The 20,427-nt window shown below is 46.1% G+C and overlaps 1 protein-coding gene across 1 annotated transcript in view; it reads left to right on the forward strand.

Annotated features, from left to right (window-relative positions):
• LOC126234999 (galactosylgalactosylxylosylprotein 3-beta-glucuronosyltransferase P-like) overlaps positions 1 to 20,427 on the forward strand; it is a 196,390-nt gene that overhangs the window by 122,436 nt on the left and 53,527 nt on the right. The gene's annotated exons all lie outside the window — the stretch shown is intronic.

Below are 20,427 nucleotides of genomic sequence, written 5' to 3' on the forward strand. Positions count from 1 at the left end.
GGTCACGCGGTTCCAAACTGAAGCGCCTAGAACCGCACGGCCACTCCGGCCGGCTGCTGCAAAGATATAAAACACAGTTTTTTTTTGTGATTCGTAGTGCCTAGTGATCTGTAATTATCTTCCGCTTTCATCTGGTCCAATTCACCATTACCTTCCTATTCGTGTAAAATCGTACTACCGTGACTCACACTCCACATGCTCACGCCACGTAATATAAAACTTTGCCGATGAACTAAGCCGATGACGCGCCTCTGTCGCTGGCGATTCACAGACGAAATACCAAAAGGCAAACGTCATCGCCCTAGTGGCGGTAATATGTAAGCGGTAACCACAGACGAAGAAGCACCACCAGTGAAAAATATCGCACCATAGGGTATTATCCACAAGTGTAACCACACCTGAAAACCACCAATGAGAACACATCTCTCCACTGGCGATAACCATAATCAAACCACAGTGAGAAAAAAAAGCGTACTTAAACTAGCTTTGCGCTAGACTGCTTACTCCCTGGTTCGTCTACGAGTGGACGTGTTTGTTTCCGTGTGACTTTGTTGTTCGGTCTGGTTGTATCCGTTCTGTCCTTCGTTGGTCGTGTCTGTCCTCTTCCGTTGTGTTGTTGTTCGCGGGCCTCTCCGCAGGTCCCGCCGCGTTTTCCGTCATTGCTACCCCGCGACCGTCCTGGTCGCAGTTACAACAGGGGGCTGCACGCTTGTACCAAGAAAGTCGTACATTTATAAGGGTCCGTCAGCGCCTGAGAGAACACGGCTCGCATTGCGCCTGAGGTTGAGGATATGGTGTTGGAAGCAGTACAGCGTTCTTCAGGAACCTCGACGAGAAGAATTTCAACAAAAGTGCCTGTACTAAGCCACAATAGTGTATGGAGAATTTTACATCCGAGTTTACTGTATCCTTACCTCCTCCAACGAGTTCAATGACTCAATGATGCGGACTTTGTTCCTAGAGTGATGTTTTGTCAGTGGGTCCAACAGCAGGCTGTAGCTGACTCTCGTTTCGCATGTAACATTTTATTTACAGATTAAGCAGAATTCACAAGCGTTGGTGTGTTTAACTATCATAATACACATTTGTGGTGTGAAATAAACCCATAAGCTGTTCATGAGTCACCACATCAGAAACGTTTCTCACTGAATGTGTGGTTAGGGGTACTAGACGATCAAATCATTGGGCCACACATTCTTCCACCACAACTTAATGGACGGAGATACCTTAGCTTTCTGCTGAGTCATCTTCCAGGATTGCTTGAGGATGTTCCCCTTCAGCAACGTCTGAGTGTGTGGTACATGCATGATGGAGCTCCAGCACATTTTTCTGCTGGTGTGAGACGTCATCTAACGCGCAGATACGGCCAAAGATGTAACCACAACACAGCACTTGATGGAAAAATTTTGACTGATGAGTTTAGCAAGCAGAATGTCAAAGTCGATGGGTCGGAAGCTTTGTTAGAATCCAAAAAGGAGATAACAGTTGCCTATTGTTTCCTGCAGTTTGTTTCAGTTTGTCAGTCACTTTTATAAGAGAAGGTGTCGGCAATTAGACTAGTATCCATCTAAAAGGTTATTTGATGTTAAATAATTAGTAAGCCGTTCTTGAACTACGTATTCTAAAGCCTTGGATAACGCTTGTACAGTTGAAATGGTGCTGTAGTCTGAAGGTTGTTTGGCATATTCCTTCTTGGGTAATGGCTTTATGAGTCCCTGCTTTTAGACTGTTGGGAAGACGCTGGAGGTTAGAGAATGGTTAAAATGTCCATAATTTTGGACAACAATGGGTCGATGAGAAAACTGATCATTTGCACTCTTATACTACTGTGACCCGCAGCTGTCGAGTCAAGTTGCGTCATAAATCTTTTTTCCCCAGTACGATTCAGTGTCTTCTCTTTAGTTCCTCGATCTACCTATCCGGTCTTAACTATTCTTCTGAAGTAAAACATTTGAAAAACTTCTATTGCCTTGTAATAGTCCATGTTTCAGTCCATAAAAGGCTACACTCCAGACAAACACCTTCAGAAAAGACTTCTTAACAGTTGAATGTACATTGATGAGCCAGAACATTATGACCACTGCCAAATGCGACGCTGGATGCAGCCTGGTGACGTTGTGGACACGCGACGTGGTGAAAAAGGTATGTTAGCGGAGCAGACACGGACGGGAGAGCACCCTAGCGAAGATATGGGCTGCAAGATTAGACTGACTGGCTGAGCCTTTTTTTTTTATTTATTGTGATTTCATTCCCCTGCCCCATATGGGCAGGGAAGGGCTGTCAGCTGCACAATCCGCCGCTCTTCAGGTGAGTGACACAACTAAAACAAGAATAAAATGATACATACATAAGGAGATAAAAAAGGGGGACATAAAACAGAGGAAGGGGAGAAAATGGAGGTAAAAATACACAGACATGGAGACGTTCATGGGGGACAGTTAAAAAAGTCACCAGAAAGTTAGAAAACACAGTTGGCGATTCTTAAAACACAGAGAAGACACTGAATGCGCATGCACAGGTTAAACGTCGGCCACAGTATTAAAAATACTTCAGAACAACACACTTAAAACCCACTTGGAACACACACGACGAAGAATAAAATTGCCAGGTGGGACCTGCCGAGGGAGAGGTCAGAGAGGATGGAAAAGGAGGGGAGAGCATGGGGCAGCTGGGGAAGCGGCGGCGGGATGAAGAGAGGAGGCCATCAGTGGGTTCACGAAGAGGCAGGAGACACGTGGGGCGGGAGAGGAAGAGGGAAGACAGGGCAGGAGGGAGTGCAGAGACACTGAAAGGAGGCACAAGAGATGGAGGGGGAGTAGGAGGGGGTAGCCACTCAGGAGGAGGGAGGGGGAGGAGAGGGAGCCCTGAGGAGGAGGCGGGAAGATGGGGTTAGAGTTGGTAGGAAGGGTAGATGTCAGGGCGAAGCTCATCATCCGGGAGGGGTAGACGGTGGAAGTTGTGTTGGGAAAGGAGATGAAGGGTGTGGAGATGGAGAGAGGGTGGGACACAGCGGCAAAGGCGTGGTAACTGGTTAGGGGTGGAGATTGGCTGAGCGAGAGGCCGGCGCTTAAGTACGCTATCGGGGGCGTCGCTATTGTCCGCTGGGACCACGTGTTCCACTGTGGCGCCCTCACTCTAAATGCGGGCCAGGGGGCGCGCGCCGCCACAGCTTACGGCGCGATGGTGCAGAGACCTCTATGGGTCTTCGACGCCCATGACGTCTGGCGCGGATTCAAATTCCGTGGTGCGCGGTACCAGACCTCTCATGCAATGCCATTAGCGCTACTGTACGTGAAATGCATATCCGCATACTCTTCGTTACTGTACGGTTCCATTGTAACTACAACACAGAACACGTGCCACTCCTCAGACACGACTGATACCCTTCGAGACTGTGTACTGTATCCGTCCTGTACGTTCTGCGTATATGGTGTTGGGGGTTGGGTTGCTTGGGGGAAGAGACCAGACAGTGAGGTTATCGGTCTCATCAGATTAGGGAAGGACGTGGAAAAAAGTCGGCCGTGCCCTTTGAAAGGAACTATCCAGGCATTTGCCTGGAGCGATTTAGGGAAATCACGAAAACCTAAATCAGGATGGCCGGACGTGGGACTGAACCGTCGTCCTCCCGAATGGGAGTCCAGTGTGCTAGCCACTGCGCCACCTCGCTCGGTGTGTATGTTGTAATTCCAACTCTACCTCTGGGCAATGTTCCGTTGTGTAAACAGCGAACATAGGACGGCCTCAAGTGCGCAAGCGGGAAACCGGACGATGCTACAAACAATTCCGTCAGTGGCGGCGTGGAACCATACAGTCGTGATTATCTCGCAGGAGGCTCGTTTGCGGACCCGTGTTTACTGGGACATTTGTGCTTCTATTATCGTGTACTTTCAGCCGTGTAAGTTTTCGTCATCCTTTTTGATACACCCTATGTGTGAGCCATATTGCAAAAACAGGGCATTTCCCCACATTCCAGTTACAGCACAGATTAAAACATCAGATCATCATCCAGTGGCCGCGATTGTGGTACCAGGTGAAGACATAAGAGTGACAAAGATATATCAATTCTATGACGAGCAAGCGGTGATAATAGAAATAATCACTGTCTTAGGAAAATTTTACATAACTAATCAATATTTTCAATACAGCCAAGAGCTACAATCAGATATACAAAAATTAAAACAGTAGAAATACTGGGTAGACTCGACAGACGGATTTTCGTAATGAGCGCAAACGCGAAATCAACATAGCAGAGTAACGGATGCAGAGAACATTCCCTTCAGGATACAATACAAGAACTTGGTCTTCATATCGTGAATAGGCCTGTCAACCCACCGACTTTCCAAAGTACCCACCTACTTTCCAAAATAATACAGGAAAAGCTTCTAAGCAGTCGCTTGGGGTACCAAAGACCGGTGGTGGTGGTAAGTTCCTATGGTACCAAACTGCTGAAGTCATCGGTCCCTAAGCTTACACACTACTTAACCTAACTTAAACTAACTTACGCTATGGACAACACACATACACATGCCAGAGGGAGGACTCGTACATCCAACGGGGGGAGCCGCCACAGACAGGTATGAGTCTCCTACAGTACGGTTTCAGCAAAGGGAAATCCACGGAGGATGCCATAAATCACTCAATAAATATTGTGAACGCCTCAGACGACAAGTATATTACTGGCATTACGATTGATATAGCTGGGGCGTTTGACAATTTGTGGTGGCCTGCCCTGTTCAAAAGAACGAAAGACATACCCTGTAGACTGTGTCACGTGTCTCTATAACAGTCTACGCGATTACTGGACAGACAGTGAGGTGCAGTTAGAAGATCCTGGAAATAAAACTGTGAAAGACATCACCAAAGGCAGCCCACAGGGCTCTGTGTTCCAGAATTCTGGGATGTTGGGATAGAGCCATTACTGAAACAAATTCAGAGTATAACAAACACTAGAGGTTGCATCGCTTACGCAGACGATCTGCTAGTTATAGTACCTGCAAACACAAGGACTAATTTAGACGAAAATAGTAGGATGGTTCTTAAAAGACTAAGCAGCTGTTACGTTGAAAAAAAAAGTAACGACATCAGCACACAAAACAATTTATATGTTACCAAAATGAACATTATCAAGAAAGACAAATCCCACAATCAGAGTGAAAGATCAACCTGTAGAAAGGAAAGAAGTATATAGGTACCATGGAATTAACATTGATCAAAAGCAGATCTTTCATGTACATGTAGAAATCGTTTGCTAGAGAGGCACCGAAATCCTAATTAAAATAGCAACAATTGGCCAAAGAAGTTTTCAGGCGCCACTCAGCTCAGTAAGAAAGTGTCACAACGCAATCTTATGCAGTAAGAACATTTCGCAACGCAATCTTACTTGCTGTTGTGGGCTAGAAGTAGAATGTTTTGGCTCATCGAGTCGGAAAGCTGAGGACAGCGCAGGCTCTACGGCGAGCACAGAGGCACGTATAGAACAACACTGACTGAGGCGCTGCTGGTGATTTTAGATTTGTACCTCTAGACCTAGCAGTAAGAAACAGAGGTGCACATTACTGGTTCAAAAAGCGTGAATACGACAAGGTAAAGGAGATACTAGGCACAGGAGCCGTATCGAATAAGGAAATAAAGACATGCATTGATAGAGAATGGAAAGAAATCTGGGGCAGGGCAGAGACGGGGAGGAGAAACTGTAACACCAAAAATGCAGGTAAAATACTTTCTGCACAATACAGAATATTTCGCTGTTTAATATCCGTTGATAACTTGTAGCATATTGCTATTTCTGAATCTGTAAGCTTTGTTACAGAAACTGTATTTGATACGTAATGAATATAATAGTGTATTTATTTAGAATTTATGTAATTTATTGTAATTCTAATGAAAATATAGTAAATACCTAGGTAATTATTTAAATGTATCGATGGTAATGACGAACTGGCAGTATCTCTGCCGTTGTTTATCTTTGCTTAAGGAGAGTTTCTGTCATGCAGCGAGCAGAGAGGAAGCAGAGCAGCTTCAGTAATGAAAGAGTGCTGAAAGAGTGCGGAAGTGTTTGTTGGGCGCTCCTGCAAATGCGATGTGCAGCTATGATCGCGCCAGTGTAGGCGCACCTAATTCGTTATTGAGAGCACCGTAGGAATGGTCAGGCGGAGGAAGCTGTAATTCTATCTACTGCCTATTTCATTATCATCCGTGACTCTGGAAACGATTCGTGGTTCGCAACCAGCAGCAATAGCAGCAACTCAGCATCGTTGTCGGCTACAATCTTCGTCGTCCGCACAGTTACTATATTGTTAAACTGTTAACTTACAAAGTATAACTAAATTGTACAGGCATTATCGAGTGGCACTTCTTTCACAAACTATAATGACTAACTTTCTTGAATAATAACCTGGAATAGTTGAAACTTGTAGAGCACCTGTGATGTAATTGTCCTCCAACATTATTACCAAGCAGGATCCCTTTCCTTTTCATGCAATCACCGAGTGTTGTAAAAATATGAAAATTGATTAACTATTTACTGTCAGTTTTGTGTGTTTGCTAATGACCAGTCTCAGTCTACATTTTGCCACCTCAGTAACTGTTCATTCTTGCATTGCAATCTGGAGTAATAACTTCACTCACTTAAAGTAAAATTTCACTGGCAAAGCTAATAACTAATGATACAGTACAAATTTAGAGTGCGCAATTTCATTTATTCTGTATTTAGCTTAGCGAGTAGCTTCTGTTGACATGGTGCGTATTTTATTGTTCTGATTTTCACGAGGCCTCGTGATGCGGCATAGTCCGCTCTTGTTAGCAGACTCTACATTACACATAAGCCACGTCCGGTCACGTCTGCCTCGCTGGTAACAAGAATTTTCAAGCCTACATCTCACTTGAGTTTTGATTCTATTTTCTATCATTCGCGACAGAACTTGGGGATAATTCTGGGCCATCATTTCGACTGAGCTGAACAAACAATAGCTCTCTGTAAGAAGGTGTCAATGTCACTTCATTCACCATAAAAATACAAAAATATATTTCGTGTCAGGCTTAAAAACAAGATCTAGAGTCATTAATATTCCCCACACTCGATTATGAAGGACACTATTCTCCAAAGATTTTCCCACGAAAGGTCACACAGGTCAGATCTGGCGATGAATATTCACGTACGATACATATGTCATGTACGCGTTTTCGACCATGTCATTCCTGCCTATGCACAATTATCATGGCTACGTGCTTATGAATCTAGAAAGTACTATTCTCTATCTCTGCTCTATCGTCTTCTCAATCATTGCAGCCCTTCTTATTTATTTTCAGCTCTTACACTATTATATGAACAGCACGGCAGAAAAACTCATTCTCAACAAAGTAAAATCCTCTCTGTACCATAACACCGCTTTGTTCTCCAAATCATTTTCTGCATCACGAACACGACTTTGGAACAATCTTCCGAAAAATATCAAAGAAATTAAATTCTTTTCACACTTCAAAAGATAACTAAGAGTCCACTTTCTATCACAACAGCCATCTCTCCCATGTGCTAGTCTGCAGCCCACTCTCACCAATCCCCCCTCCGCCACCACTTTTCCCACCCTCTTGTCAACAGAATTCTCCATTTATATCCTGTTCTTTCCTAACAATCACTGTCACTGTCGTTTCAATCTTCTCCTCTTTCTTCATCTCTTCTTCTTCGGGTAATACTAAACAAGTCTTCAAATGTGTTAAAGTAATCTGTATGTTGCGCTGAGAACCAGAAGGACCCAATGCACATCATTATCGATTTTGAGAGTGTAGCGTGTATGTCTGCTGGTGACATCTGCTGATCTTATAGTCAACCAGCTTTATCAGTGCTGTACATCTGCAAAAGCTGTCTCACCGATTTATCTGATATTCACTTCCACATGGGCCGAAAGTATTAATTTTCATTGCTGAATGGTAGCGCTCACACCTATTTCTTCATAAAAGCCGGAGCCTCTAGAAGGAGTGCCGAGTCATAACCTCCCGTTCCTTTTTCAGAATTCTAGTATGTAAAATGGACGCTCAGGATTTTAGACCGTTAAGAGTCTTACCAAAGTCACTACCAAACCAAACGCGTATGCTCGTGGTAGCAATAAAAATTTCAGAAATTTTACGATGATGAAGTTTTCAACAGGTTGCTATGAACTGTTTTGAAAGCAACACTCTTCATTGGAGTTATGAGAAGCCATGATTTTCTTCAAGTCACTTCAAGGGAGGCCAAAATTAATTATTTTTCTTACAGTTTGTTGATGCTTTGTAAAGTATAGTGCTCAAATACGTTGGTGGAAGGCAAACATCAGCATTGAAACACAAAGACTTGAGAAAACTATTGTACCCAGGCCGCTGAAACTTGGCACTCGAAGGAGACATTTCAAGTTGGCAGTGTAACAGTTCAAGTGAAGAACCGAAAGGCGCTAGCCGGGGACGCGAACTAGTCGTAGCCCAGAAATCGCTGCCGTTTGTTACTTCAAATCTCCCATGTTGCCAGCTTTGTTTGGCGTTGACATAAATAATTTGCATTTTGTATGGTTTCTAGCGTATGCTTGCAGTGTACATTTATTTGTTTGACTGTGGTCTGGAAAATTCTGATACTTCGAAAATGTCACCGGAAAGATTTCGTTCTTCTAATGACAATCCTTTCGTCGATGTGTGTAGCTAATCAGGTAGGCACTGGGGTTACTAAAGAGAACTCTTGAGTTTTACGATCAGGAGGAATATTACGTAATTATCCACGGACAACCATCAGTTCCTACAGATAATGTTATGATACGAAATTTCAAATTAGATTTAGGATTATCCATGTTAATTCACAAAATTCTCATATATAGATAAGTGACAACAGTGTCTTTTTGACTGTTGTGTATTTCGCAATTAATGAGAAACTGGAATCAGAGCATAAAAGACAGAAAATGTACCACACCCACACACAAATTTGACTCATCTCAAAATTTCACGGCCCTCTTTATCATTTTCAGTAAGCACAATCTCTAGCTTGAGGTTCAGATAAAAATGTCTGGTCACTTCAGACATGAAATCTAGTAGTCATTGTAAGTGTATGTGTTTCAAATTTGATCTATACCTACGCCAGCGAAACTTTCCACTTGACAGTTCACATTATGTAGGCCTACGTCAGGTTAGGTTGACTCTACTGCAATAGCGATATTGTGACAGGAGTCTACACAGGGTGATTTTTTCCACCGGATACAAACTCTAGGGATTGATCGATGGTAAGATAGGGGACAAAAAAGGCCTAGTGAACTTATTTCCCGAAATGCAAGGTTTCCATGCAAGAGATCATTTATTCAGTCTCACTTTGTTACAGAGACCGAGGTCTAATACGCACTGTACCACGCAGCCACAGTTATAGTAGGCATGGTTTCCTCCTAGAGGGTGGTACTATTCCTCATATGTCATGCGGAGAGCACGTTGAATCCGCCCAACCACTGCAGCACAACCTGTTGAGATGGATGAAGTCACGAGGGAGGAGGTAGGCACTGCATTTATTCCATACACAGGCACACTCTCGGGGAAAATCTCCCGCATTCTGAAGAAACACCGGGTCGGAACTGTGTTTTGTCCTCCGAATAAAACCCGTGCACTGGTGGGGAGCGCCAAAGATGACCTCGGTTTGAGGAAGGCCGGCGTGGACCAGATTCCGTGTCAATGTGGCAAGTCGTATATTGGTCAGACGATGCGTACCGTCGAGGATCGATGCCCTGAACACCAGAGGCACACTCGACTGATGTATCCGAGCAAGTCGGCGGTCGCTGAACATTGTTTGTCGGAAAATCACGCCATGGAGTATGACCGCACGAGGATTCTGGTACAGACGTCGAGATACTGGGACAGCGTTGTTAGAGAGGCCATCGAAATTCGCACCAATGACGACCTCATAAACCGCGACTGTGGCTATAATCTTAGCAAGGCTTGGGAACCAGCGATTGGGTTAATCAAGAGTAAATCGAGCAAACGTATAGTTGTGACGACCACGGCGGACAGAGGCATCACACCGACGTCATCTCAGACGCCGTCGCAATCTGTTCCACCGCGCGACCGTGGCGCGGGGCGCGGACGGCGGAAGCAGCGCGCCGCGGGCGGAGGGTATTTAAATCGGCCGCCGCCGCGACCGAACCCAGTTCCCTCTGAGCAGCCATAGCGTACGGATCTCCGTGCCGGCACGTTCACAGGAGCTCAGTCCGTCAGTTCACCTGATGATGGCGACATAATCGCCGAAATATTGTGCCCGTTGGACACTATAGACCGGCAGCACACCCGTGGGACCGAGCGAGGTGGCGCAGTGGTTAGCACACTGGACCCGTATTCGGCAGGACGACAGTTCAATTCCCCGTGATTTCCCTAAATCGCTCCAGGCAAATGCCGGGATGATTCCATTGAAAGGGGACGGCAGATACCGTTCCCCATCCTTGACAGAATCCAAGCTTCTGCTCCGTCTCTAATGACCTCGATGACGATGGCACGTTAAACCCAATATTTTTTTTGTCTTTTTGGACCAAAAAAAAGTGCATCAGGAACAAGATCACTGGGAGAGCCTGCATGGACCACAATTAATCTAGCTCCTCTCCCTGTCGGTTGATGATCGCTACTGCTTGCATTAATCCAGTATTAACCCGCGTATCATCAAGCCATGTAATCGAATGAATGTCCTCGCCCATGATTTTGTGCAACATTATGCATCGAATCGTGACAATATGGGCCTTTTTAACGGGACTTGGCGTCCGTCTAGCGGTTTGTAACAGACACCCATACTTTCTGGGACAATGTTTAGTGATGTTTTCCCACCCCTGAAAAGTTTACTTTGTTTTAACGACGCTAGGAACTTTGCTATGCTAGGATACTCTTTCCTGCCGTAGTAAGCATAAAACTGCCCGCGAACTGTATCAGTCTGGAAACAGTCTAAGTCGGTGATAGGGCGAGGCAGCAATTTCTTTTTTCCAGGGGTCGCTAAAAATGTATTATCTGAGTCACACGGCTCGGGATCATTAGGGTGCAAATGGCTCTGAGCACTATGCGACTTAACTGCTGAGGTCATCAGTCGCCTAGAACTTAGAACTAATTAAACCTAACTAACCTAAGGGCATCACACACATCCATGCCCGAAGCAGGATTCGAACCTGCGACCGTAGCGGTCACGCGGTTCCAGACTGAAGCGCCTTTAACCGCACGGCCACACCGGCCGGCCGATCATTAGGGCTCACGTCTACGTCTTTCAACTTCTGCAATAACACTACCTTACTTACCATTGTTCTTACACTAACTCTTTTCATGTTCAACATTTTTTTATACGAAATATAGATCGTGAGATAGCTTGAGAAACAACTGGAACCTATGAGACTGGTGATTTGTTTACAAAATTTGACTCTCAAAAGGGCCTATTTTTGTTAAAACTTTGTTTATGTGCTTTGGGCTCTTATAGTTCTCAGTGACTCATTTTCTTAATGCCCTTTATTATTATTATTAGTGTCAATTATTACACGATCCAGTAACATTAATATCACCACATCCAAGTTTTCGAAGTCAACGTGAAACAACCACTCACAGACGGCAGGTGGCAGCACTAGCAGAGGAGTGTATGTAAAGCACGTCAAGGGCACGTGGAAAACAGCCCGGTCACCGTAATGTGGAGCGATTTATCGGACGTCCAGAAAAGCATTGTCACTGGCTTTCAGGCCACAGGTGGAAGCATTTCCGAAAGGGCTAAGTCTATAAACTGTTAGGATGGAGTCGTGGTTAAAAGATACCGTGCATGGAAAAATGGCCCTCTTTTTAACCTGTGCTGAGCCAAATGCGATGCACCACGAGCCATAGATAACGGTGAAGAGGGGGGAGGGGGGGGGACGATGGCTACAGGAATGTGTATGGCCAAAGAGACGTGCAGCTTTCGAGCAGCTGACGGCCAAGATGAACCAAAGGACTACCAACAGTGTCTCCTCAACAACCGTTCAGCAAACGTAGCTGGTATGGGTCTCCACAGCAGGCGTCAAGTTCGTACACCCCTAATGATTGCTCCTCATTGACGCCGAAGGCTTGAATTTACAGTCCAGTACCGCAACTGGACGTCCAGATGAATTACGTTTTACACTACATGGGACAGATTGCCGTTGGCGTGTAGGGCCGTGTAACAGTATTCAGAAGGGTCGACGCCGGAGGATGGAGGGTTGTGCTCTGGGGGATGTTTTCGTGGCATTCCCTGGATGATATCGTCATTCTAGAAGGCACAATAAATCAACACAAGTATGCATTTGTCCCTGGGGAGCATTTCCAACCCTACATGCAGTTTGCTCTTTCCTCAAGATGATGGCATATACCAGCAGGACAAAGCAACATGTCACACAGCTCGCAGTCTACGTGCATGGTTCGAAGAGCAGCAGTATCAGCTTACCTTACTCACCAGTTCATGAAAGTCCCCGAATCTAAACCCAGTTGAGAATGTGTGGGACGACCTCGATTGGGGTATTTGACCATATCACAGCTGGCCACGGCACCGCAGTCGTCATGGCCCCATGTTACTGTCGGTATGTGCCAGAACCTCATTGGCTATCTTCTTGCACGTGCGCGCTGGAAAGGTTGTTCAAAAATGGTTCAAATGGCTCTGAGCACTATGGGACTCAACTGCTGAGGTCATTAGTCCCCTAGAACTTAGAACTAGTTAAACCTAACTAACCCAAGGACATCACAAACATCCATGCCCGAGGCAGGATTCGAACCTGCGACCGTAGCGGTCTCGCGGTTCCAGACTGCAGCGCCTTTAACCGCACGGCCACTTCGGCCGGCTGGAAAGGTTGTCGGACAGGTTTTTGACAGGTGGTCACATTAATGTGACTGGTATTATTGTTGGTGGGTTGGGGTTGTTTGGGGGAAGAGACCAAACAGTGAGGTCATCGGCCTCATCGGATTAGGGAAGGGCGGGGAAGGAAGTCGGCCGTGCCCTTTCAGGGGAACCATCCCGGCATTTGCCTGTAGCGATTTAGGGAAATCACAGAAAACCTAAATCAGGAAGGACGGACGCGGGATTGAACCGTCGTCCTCCTGAATACGTATTATTGTTGTTACCACCATCATTGTTATTATTATTATTAACATTATTGTTATTGTTGCGAATTTTATAATATTTTTGGTGTGTGTTACTCTTGATCCGTTGCAATAAAAGGCATTAAGGACCTAATCTGGTAAGGCTACATAAGTAATAAATTAATAGAAGAAGGGATCGGTTGATAAGGCAGATGCTGAAGCATCAAGGAACCAAGAGCTTGGTAACAGGGGGATGTGTGGGGGGAAAAAGCTTTAGAGGGAGACCAAGGCTCGGAAACAGTAAGCAGCTTCAAATGGATGGGAGTTACAGTGGTTGTACAGAGGTGGAGGGTCCTGCACAGCATAGACTAGCAGTGAGAGATGTGCTGCGCCAGGATCAAGTACAGGCGCGGATTTGGGAAATTCTTGTAAATTTGACGCAGCTGTGGCTGGAAGGCAGTAGTTAAGGGACCGATTGGCACATCGGATGGTTGCAGCAGGCGATGTTGGTATTCTGCAAGCGATTCTGCGGAGCATGTTTACGACACCGCACGCTGGCAAGAAGACACGGTCCATCGGGCACTGTATACAGTTGTGAAGTAATCAGGGCAGCACAGGGCACTGACGTACGGTGAAAAACCCATACGCTGCAGTTACAACAGCGCCTAGTGGCCAAAGTGAGCAGAGTGTACAGGATGGCGGCCACTCAAGGAATATTTTAGGGAATTAGTTTAAAAAAATAATTTCAAAGGCCCAGTGGAATCTTTACTTCTCCCAGAGTAATTCACATCATGTGATTCTTGAGTTTCTCCCGGCGTATTTGATAATCAAAATATCCACGGGTGTGCTGCCGGTCTATAGTGTCTAAAGGGCACAATATTTCGGCGATCATACATGTCGCCATCATCAGGTGAACTGACGGACTGAGCTCCTGTGAACGTGCCGGCACGGAGATCCGTACGCTATGGCTGTTAAACGCCTTGATAGCTTCAGGTTGGATGAGTCAGATATCATGGTGAGTTTTGACGTCGTTTCCTTGTTTACGAGGGTACCCCTGCGAGAGTCACTAGAATTGATTAGTCAGAAGTTTGACGAGAAGACCACTGAACTTCTTAGGCATGTCTTGACTTCCACGTATTTTCTTTTTAATGGAGAATACTACGAACAAACGGAAGGAGTCGCCATGGGTAGCCCACTCTCATCGGTGGTAGCGAATTTGTACATGGGGAACTTCGAGGAGGAAGCCCTGTCGTCATCCGAATGGAAACCTACTTGCTTTTTCCGTTACGTGGACGACACGTTCGTCATCTGGCCACATGGTATGGATAAACTCCTTGACTTCCTTACACATCTAAACTCCATACACCCCAACATCAAATTCACTATGGAGACTGAAACGGAGGGTAAATTACCTTTCCTTGACGTCTTGGTCAAGAGAAGGGCTGACGGCACCCTAGGTCATGGGGTGTATAGCAAGACAACGCACACTGATCTGTATTTGCACGCAGACAGCTGCCACCACCCTTCGCAGAGGAATGGGGTACTTAAAACTCTAGTGCATAGGGCGCGCACTATCTCTGACGCAGAGAGTCTACCCGAGGAATTGGAACATCTGAGAACTGTATTTCGAAAAAATGGGTACTCAGAGTGGCAGATTCAACGTGCTCTCCGCCCAACCACTACAGCACAACCTGTGGAGATGGATGAAATCACGAGGGAGGAGGTAGGCACTGCGTTTATCCCATATACAGGCGCACTCTCGGGGAAAATCGCCCGCATTTTGAAGAAACACCGGGTCGGAACTGTGTTTTGTCCTCCGAATAAAACCCGTGCACTGGTGGGGAGCGCCAAAGATGACCTGGGTTTGAGGAAGGCCGGCGTGTACCAGATTCCGTGTCAATGCGGCAAGTCGTATATTGGTCAGACGATGCGTACCATCGGGGATCGATGCCGTGAACACCAGAGGCACACTCGACTGATGTATCCGAGCAAGTCGGCGGTCGCTGAACATTGTTAGTCGGAAAATCACGCTATGGAGTATGACCGCACGAGGATTCTGGTACAGACGTCGAGATACTGGGACAGCGTTGTTAGAGAGGCCATCGAAATTCGCACCAATGACGACCTCATAAACCGTGACTGTGGCTATAATCTTAGAAAGGCTTGGGAACCAGCGATTGGGTTAATCCAGAGTAAATCGAGCAAACGTATAGTTGTGACGACCACGGCGGACAGAGCCATCACCCCGACGTCATCTCAGACGCCGTCGCAATCTGTTCCACCGCGCGACCACGGTGCGGGGCGCGGACGGCGGAGGGAGCGCGCCGCGGGCGGAGGGTATTTAACTCTGCCGCCGCCGCGACCGAACCCAGTTCCCTCTGAGCAGCCATAGCGTACGGATCTCCGTGCCGGCACGTTCACAGGAGCTCAGTCCGTCAGTTCACCTGATGATGGCGACATAATCGCCGAAATATTGTGCCCGTTGGACACTATAGACCGGCAGCACACCCGTGGATATTTTGATAATTCACATCATGTCTACGTGACTCAAGTCGCTTGCATTTCAAAATCGAGGCGGTTCTGTCCAGTTAAGGCTGCTGACAGGAGACGCTCTGAGCCCTCTGCTGAAACTGCTAGCGAATTCACGCAATTGATTTAGCCACTAGCGTGCACGGGATACCGATCACGTGTGTGGAATCTTGGGTGGATGCTGGAGTCTTCTGCGGTGGAGAACACACTTGCTTCGCTCTCTTGTAATCCAGACCTCGAGCAGAACAGACGTCTTTTTGGAAAGCAGAGCCTCTGGCTCTGCTTTTAACGGCCGGCCACCAACGTCAGTTAACATGAACCGCTTCACTTTCTTTGCCCATTTTAATTAATTGTTCGACCTCCTAGACCGGCCTAAACTTGCTAACTTCCGACCCTAGTCACGCCCCTTGTACTCCGTGTATAGAAATATATCATCTTTATTGTACTTAATTCCCTGTTTTGTCATTTAACGGCAGCCCTGGATGCCTACTATCAAATCCTGACCGCTCGACCTCCTGCACACTGCCGCCACGAGGCATATTTGATAATCTTCTTCTCCCTTCCGTGCTATTTTATACATTAACATTGGTGTCAGAAGTCTTTCTCCCCATCTCCAAACCACATACTCTTTTACTATTGGTGTCAGAAGTGAGATGTAACAATTATATCCCCCATTGCCGGCACGAAATCTTTTACATGACGAAAGCTGATGTAATTATTAAAGAGCACTCCACTTGTCCCCTCTACAGGAACTATGTCAGAGTCGTGGGGAAAAGACGAGTGAATAAGCGAGAGGGGTTGTAATATGTCGGAACGACCGAGAGGTATGGTTTGGGAGAGAGAGATGACTCGCGCCGAAGCGTGCAGAGAAACACAGGCAAGTGTGTCACCGACTTTATTACATTGAAGGTACACAGCGGGCTTTGTGATGATCTCGGCGATGGCGCCACGTACCGTGCGTGGGTCAGTGCCAACGCGAATACCGGAATCTGCAGCATTGGCGTGCGGTTGCCCAGCCTTGCGGATGTAGCGATCCTACTGACGCCATGCCTAAGTGGCCGCCGAGCACGTGAACTGTGACCGTGACCGGGAACACAGTGTGCTGCTCCCTCAAGCGTGACCAGTGGACCCCGTGTAGAGCACCGAAGGGAAGCAGCCGACCGCCGTCATTGTAGTGAGCGTTAGCAGCTCCGCCCAGGGCAGCTCTTCCAGTGTCCGCAGACAGCTATGCACCCTCGGTGCCTATTCTGTATTTTTCCACTATTGTGCCGATCGTTTCGGTACTCAAGAGCACCGAACGGTCTAGTACTCGAATTAGAGCCCCTGCGTTATTTAGTATGCATTTCGGAAACGATACCGTTCGGGTCTGGAGAACCGAAGCGCTGTTGTCGGTTCGCGTCGCGCAAGCCATCAAAAGTAAGCGGCCGCAGATCCGCGCATGCTCGCCGCAGCTCGCACAGCGCCACGAACACAAAGCAGCTAGCAGGCGACACAGACGCGCTATTCTTCGAAGTACCGAAAAGATACCGTATTTGACTGTATTTTGGAGATTGTTGTAAATGCCGCATTATGTCATCTTATTCTCATTCACACTGACATCGTGTTTTGGATTTTACATTTCGGAAAATAAGTTACATTGTACTAATACATCTACAAAAACACCCGAAAAATTGCTTCTGAGAGTTTCAACGAATAAGAAGATAAACAGAATGTGGTTATAACTCGCTCCAAGACATCCAAATGATTAAGTAGCCCACTTCCCTATGTGATACGTCAGCGATTTGGGTATTAAAAACAAACTTGAAAAAACGCATTTTCGAGAGCTACTGCAGTTCGTCGAAGTTTATAACATGCATCTCGTGAATTAAAATGTTTCGTATATGGTGCTACAGTCTAAAAATATTACGGCGGATATCTTTCTCTGTGTCTACTGTTGTTGAGGATTCGATCGCAGATAAATACTTGTGACAGGCAAGATTATGAAGATGCTAGTTGCATTACCAGTATTTTAAGTTGTGCTCTTAGATTCTTGTCTAACCGCATACTCGGAAATCGCTACATATTCGGAAAAAAATGCTAAATTATTTCTGAGAAGAAAAAATATGAAGGTCACTGTCGGTTGTTTCACTCAGGGAAATTTCATATTTCGATTTTTTAACACACAGAAATCACGAAATCATTACTGAGGAAGTGCGCTCTTACATGTAAGTAATAACAAATATTCCAGAAAAATCTTCACTTACACGAGTAACATTGTCTTAGAACGTGTTGCATATATGAAGAGGAAAAAAAAATTTTGTACCTCATCCGTGCTCGAACCCAGGTCCATTTTCTTTCTTATGCCCGCGCGCTAACTACTTAGCCACGCCAAACATCAGTCAGGTAAAGCTAATTTCTTGTACTATTAGGGTGAGGAAGGTAGGCTGACTTCGTTACCAAACGGTGCTGCGTAAGTCATAAAGTCATAGTTTGGAAGGTTTCCAGTGTCAGGCTTCACATAACTGATTTCCATTGTTACTTGAAAGTTGTAAACACGTTTCAATAATTGATAACTAAACCATTTGTGGGAAAAAGTACACAAAGTCACTAGTAACGTCAGTTCACACTCATGTAATATACGTAAGCAGAGCCGATGTCTTGATATTTAACGATCTTTAAACTCTTATTTGCATAAAAAATAACACATATTTTGAGAGAATACTGACCGAAAACTTTTTTTTTTGATGTAATAATTCACAGAAACAACCTAACGTAACCATATTTCTAACAAAAGAAAATAGTCTATTCTGAACTCACTTTCCAACCGGATGCGTCCTCTGGTGATTCTTTAGTAACACAATCACTTAATCCAACGCTGAAACCACCAAATATGTTTAAAATAACAAATTATAGCTGTACATAAACCACAGCTCACCGATCGACAGAGCCACACACAAATCCAAAACCTCTCGGTACAATTGTCATAAAATCGGTGGGAGGTCCGTTCGGTAACAGGTCTCAGAAGCTTACTGAATAGGATATTTCGATAAAGAACCGAAAATGACGTCACTACCGAGACTAACCTACTACACCGATCGGTATGAACAATAAAGAATAGGGCCCCTGGAGGCCGCGAGTTCGCGCCCCGGCCATAACCCTGAGGACGACAGCTTGCAGTCCGCCGGACGACGCCACCCAGACAGCGGAGGCCAGCAGCGCTCTCGCTCCTCACTCCGGTGCAGCTCTAAGGTGCGGCGTGCCCCGCCACACCAATGACGCGTCCGTGCAGCGTAGGATGGAGGTAGCTTCAGCGGTCGGCTGGCTGCCGATACCCATCACCAAAAGGTCGTCGTGGTTGGCCTGCAACTTAAACAATCGTCATTCTACGAGGGCAGTTCAATAAGTAATGCAACACATTTTTTTTCTGAAACAGGGGTTGTTTTATTCAGCATTGAAATACACCAGGTTATTCCCCAATCTTTTAGCTACACAACACTATTTTTGAACGTAATCTCCATTCAATGCTACGGCCTTACGCCACCTTGAAATGAGGGCCTGTATGCCTGCACGGTACCATTCCACTGGTCGATGTCGGAGCCAACGTCGTACTGCATCAATAACTTCTTCATCATCCGCGTAGTGCGTCCCACGGATTGCGTCCTTCATTGGGCCAAACATATGGAAATCCGACGGTGCGAGATCGGGGCTGTAGGGTGCATGAGGAAGAACAGTCCACTGAAGTTTTGTGAGCTCCTCTCGGGTGCGAAGACTTGTGTGAGGTCTTGCGTTGTCATGAAGAAGGAGAAGTTCGTTCTGATTTTTGTGCCTACGAACACGCTGAAGTCGTTTCTTCAATTTCTGAAGAGTAGCACAATACACTTCAAAGTTGATCGTTTGACCATGGGGAAGGACATCGAACAGAATAACCCCTTCAGCGTCCCAGAAGACTGTAACCATGACTTTACCAGCTGAGGGTATGGCTTTAAACTTTTTCTTGGTAGGGGAGTGGGTGTGGTGCCACTCCATTGATTGCCGTTTTGTTTCAGGTTCGAAGTGATGAACCCATGTTTCATCGCCTTTAACAATCTTTGACAAGAAATTGTCACCCTCAGCCACATGACGAGCAAGCAATTCCGCACAGATGGTTCTCCTTTGTTCTTTATGGTGTTCGGTTAGACAACGAGGGACCCAGCGGGAACAAACCTTTGAATATCCCAACTGGTTAACAATTGTGACAGCACTACCAACAGAGATGTCAAGTTGAGCACTGAGTTGTTTGATGGTGATCCGTCGATCATCTCGAACGAGTGTGTTCGCACGCTCCGCCATTGCAGGAGTCACAGCTGTGCACGGCCGGCCCGCACGCGGGCTTGACCTTGCGGCGATGATGACACACGCTTTACCCAACGACTCACCGTGCTTTTGTCCACCGCCAGATCACCGTAGACATTCTGCAAGCGCCTATGAATATCTGAGATGCCCTGGTTTTCCGCCAAAAGAAACTCGATCACTGCCCGTTGTTTGCAACGCACATCCGTTACAGACGCCATTTTAACAGCTCCGTACAGCGCTGCCACCTGTCGGAAGTCAATGAAACTACACGAGACGAAGCGGGAATGTTTGAAAATATTCCACAAGAAATTTCCGGTTTTTTCAACCAAAATTGGCCGAGAAAAAAAATGTGTTGCATTACTTATTGAACTGCCCTCGTATACGGTTCTAGACCCGACAAAATGGCGACATGGCTGCCTGATTGGAGCCTCTGGGGTCTCTTATTTGTATGTCTTTTCCCTACATCTCTGACGTACTTCCTCTGGAGGGGACACGTGAAATGCTCTTTAATAATTACGTCAGGTTTCCTCACCCGCTTCGGCCGCTACA

This window comes from Schistocerca nitens, chromosome 2 (assembly GCF_023898315.1).
Source record: "Schistocerca nitens isolate TAMUIC-IGC-003100 chromosome 2, iqSchNite1.1, whole genome shotgun sequence".
Lineage (NCBI taxonomy): Eukaryota > Metazoa > Arthropoda > Insecta > Orthoptera > Acrididae > Schistocerca > Schistocerca nitens.